The sequence below is a fragment of the Saccopteryx bilineata genome, chromosome 5 (assembly GCF_036850765.1).
Source record: "Saccopteryx bilineata isolate mSacBil1 chromosome 5, mSacBil1_pri_phased_curated, whole genome shotgun sequence".
Taxonomy (NCBI): Eukaryota; Metazoa; Chordata; class Mammalia; order Chiroptera; family Emballonuridae; genus Saccopteryx; species Saccopteryx bilineata.
Window position 1 is genome coordinate 218,985,105 of NC_089494.1, and position 4,041 is coordinate 218,989,145.

Sequence of the window (4,041 nt, forward strand, 5' to 3'; positions counted from 1 at the left end):
TTGAACATCCAATGAACTGTGTGTTAAGCATTAGGCAACGTAAGAACAATTTTCTACTTTTAAAGAACTATAATATTAATAAGGATGTCAAAAATAAAGAGTCATTAGTATGTATCAGGTAAAGTTTAAAGAACACTTTCAGATTATTATATTTAAATCTCACTATAACTGAAGGAAGCAAGTACTATTTCCATCACCTCTTCACATGTGAGGAAACTGTTGTGGTGTATCAGAAGAGTTTGGCACAAAAAAAGAATATGAACTAATCTAGTAGATTGGATATAGATGTAAGGTGAGAAGAGTTCACATAAGTCTCTAGGGGGAATACTGTTTGAATAATCACAGAAATTTGATCAACATTTCTTGCATGCAAAGTTATAAAATTTTTGTTATTTTACATACATCTTGCAGGCTACAATTAAATAATGTATTATTGGGGGGGGGGAAGAGCAGAATCAGTGAGATTGAATTAGAATGTTCTTAAATTTTCTAGGTAAAATACAATAAGAGTTTACTCTTTCCCAGGTACAGTAGGTAAGTAGAAAGTCCAATGCTAAAACACTTAGTTGAAATGATAGAATTTGTAACTATTAGGTTGGTAGGTAAAAGAGAGAAACTCTTTGAATATTTAAAGTTACATTTTATAAAATATTATGTAGTAGTATCTTCTCTTTTTTTCTTTTCTTTTTTTTCTTAAGTGAGAAGCGGGGCGGCAGAGAGATAGACTCCTACTGAAGTCTGATCCCTACTGGGATCAACCAGGCAAGCGCCCCATAGGGCGATGCTCTGCCTATCTGGGACCGTTGCTTCATTGCTTGTCAACTGAGCTATTTTAGCACCTGAGGTGAGGTCATAGAGCCATCCTCAACACCTGGAGCCAACTTGCTCCAACCAAGCCATGGCTGCAGGAAAAGAAGAGATAGAGAAGAAAGAAGGGTAGGGGTGGAGAAGCAGATGGTAGCTTCTCCTGTTTATCCTGACTGGGAATTGAACCTGAGACATCCATAAACTGAGCCTATGCTCTACCACTGAACCAACCAGCCAGGGCCCAGTAATACTTTCTTATTCACTGTTATTTGATGGGTGTTTAATGTCCTTATGCTTGAACTGCCATGATCAGGGGTCCCCAAACTACGGCCCGCGGGCCACATGCGGCCCCCTGAGGCCATTTATCCGGCCCCCGCCGCACTTCCGGAAGGGGCACCTCTTTTATTGGTGGTCAGTGAGAGAGCACAGGATGCATCCTGTGTGCTGTATGTGGTGGCGCCACAAAGCGCAGCGATGCGGGACGCACGCGTCAGGGCTCTGGAAGTGTATCATATCACTTGTTAGGGCTAGCATTGACAAGTATGGAACCAGACACCGACCATCTCATTAGCCAAAAGCAGGCCCATAGTTCCCATTGAAATACTGGTCAGTTTGTTGATTTAAATTTACCTGTTCTTTATTTTAAATATTGTATTTGTTCCTGTTTCGTTTTTTTACTTTAAAATAAGATATGTGCAGTGTGCTTAGGGATTTGTTCATAGTTTTTTTATAGTCTAGCCCTCCAACGGTCTGAGGGACAGTGAACTGGCCCCCTGTGTAAAAAGTTTGGGGACCCCTGGCCATGATGGTGAGGAGTGAGAAATCTGCATTTTAGACCACAAAAAAGGGAACAAAGTTAGGGGGAGGAGTACCATTAAGATGAACACTCAGTTGAGTCGTTTTCAGCCGCCTGGAGTTGAACTGTGCCACGGACCTCAGGATGACTCAGAAGGAGAACGCCTACCCCTGGCCCTACGGCCGGCAGATGGCTCAGTCTGGCCTGAACACCCTGCCACAGAGATTCCTCCACAAGGAGCCTACCACCCCATCTTCACTTGTCCTCATGGGCCGCTCCAATGCCCAGCCCACAGCTGCCCCTGGCCAGAACAGCAGTGGGACACCCAACTTAATGCGGTCTTTCACAATTGATGATTTTGAGATTGGGCGTCCTCTGGGCAAAGGCAAGTTTGGAAACGTGTACTTAGCCCGGGAGAAGAAAAGCCATTTCATCGTGGCGCTCAAGGTCCTCTTCAAATCTCAGATAGAGAAGGAGGGTGTGGAGCACCAGCTTCGCAGGGAGATCGAGATCCAGGCACACCTGCAGCATCCCAACATTTTGCGTCTCTACAACTATTTCTATGACCGTCGAAGGATCTACTTGATTCTGGAGTATGCCCCCCGTGGGGAGCTCTATAAGGAGTTGCAGAAGTGCCGCACTTTTGACGAGCCGAGAACAGCCACGATCATGGAGGAGCTGGCAGACGCTTTGATGTATTGCCACAGGAAAAAAGTGATTCACAGAGACATAAAGCCAGAGAACCTACTCTTGGGGCTGCAGGGGGAGTTGAAGATTGCTGACTTCGGCTGGTCTGTGCATGCCCCCTCCCTGAGGAGGAAGACAATGTGTGGCACCCTGGACTACCTGCCTCCAGAGATGATTGAGGGGCGCATGCACAACGAGAAGGTGGACCTGTGGTGCATCGGAGTACTCTGCTATGAGCTGCTGGTGGGAAACCCCCCCTTTGAGAGCGCATCACACAATGAAACTTACCGGCGCACTGTCAAGGTGGACCTGAAATTCCCCTCTTCCATGCCCGTGGGAGCCCAGGACCTCATCTCCAAGCTGCTCAAACATAACCCCTCAGAACATCTGCCCTTGGCCCAGGTCTCAGCCCACCCTTGGGTCCAGGCCCACTCTCGGAGGGTGCTGCCACCCTCGGCCCTTCAGTCTGTCCCTTGAATCGTCCCTGTCATTTACTCAGTTGCATCTATATTTGTATGTCTGTATATGTGTGGTTGGAAGGTGGGGGTCTCTGGCCTGTTCCCTTATCTGTATTCTACTTCTTTTTATTTAGTAAAGGCTGAAGCTTTTTATAAAAAAAAAAAAAAAAAAGATGAACACTCAGTTTAGAGAGAGAAAACTAGGCAAAATCTCATTTAGATTACTGGTAATTTTATTTTAAAACCTTTTATAGCCAAGGTTGTATTGTATCTCTCTGTTTCTTTATCCTTGTATTTCTTTCTACTTTCTATCTCTATTATTGTCTAGCTCTCTGTATCTTTATTTACCCTTTTTTTGTCTTTTTTTTGGTAATAAATACTTTTAGTGTCAAACTCACTTCTTTCTAGCACACTGCCTTTTCATACTCTCCTGTGATATTTAACAGCAATCCTCTGTGACTGTCCTCCGGGCAAAGGTTCTCCCAGCCCACAAGGAATAGTCCAGAAATGTTAGGGAGTTAATGGTCTCAAAAACTGTGCTCAACCAATTGACAAATGGGAACTGAAGGATAAATAATTCAGCTTTTTTACTCACTGACACTCAAGGCTAAGGCATACTCTATACTGTCTACAAAGGTCCACAGCAATATTGATATACAATTGCTCGCAGAGGTAGCCTACATAGATATTTTCTTTATATCTTCTTTTTTAATTTTCATAAATTTCTGCTTTATCTTTATTATCTCTCATATTCCTATGTGCTAATCCTGACATTATGACTTCTCACTTTTATAATTTGTCATCCCTAGTTAGCTTTTTATATTTTCTAATATTTGAGCCTTGAAATTTGCTACCAAGTGAAATGTCCTATATGTTTTAAAATATAGAATTTGCCTGACCTGTGGTGGCGCAGTGGATAAAGTGTCAACCTGGAAACGCTGAGGTTGCCGGTTCAAAACCCTGGGCTTGCCTGGTCAAGGTACATATGGGGAGTTGATGCTTCCTGCTCCTCCCCCCTTCTCTCTCTCTCTCTCTCCCTCTCTCTCTCTTTAATGAATAAATAAAATTAAAAAAATATAGAATTATATCATTCAATTCCAAATATTGTATAATTTTCTTTTTAATCCAAAATTTATTTTATAAAATGTTTCTAAATTATAAAATGTGTAGGAATAAACTATTACAAACTGAATTTAGAGTGTATTATTTTCTTGTGAAAATGTGTTCTAAATGTTACTACTGATCATTTGCAGCTTTAAAATGTGGTCAGTTGGTGAAAATGCCATTTTTATA

At 42.4% G+C, this 4,041-nt stretch overlaps 1 pseudogene; it reads left to right on the forward strand.

Moving 5' to 3' along the window:
- The first annotated feature begins 1,704 nt into the window (after positions 1-1,704).
- Positions 1,705-2,789, forward strand: LOC136337953 (aurora kinase B pseudogene; annotated as a pseudogene).
- Positions 2,790-4,041: the final 1,252 nt, after the last annotated feature.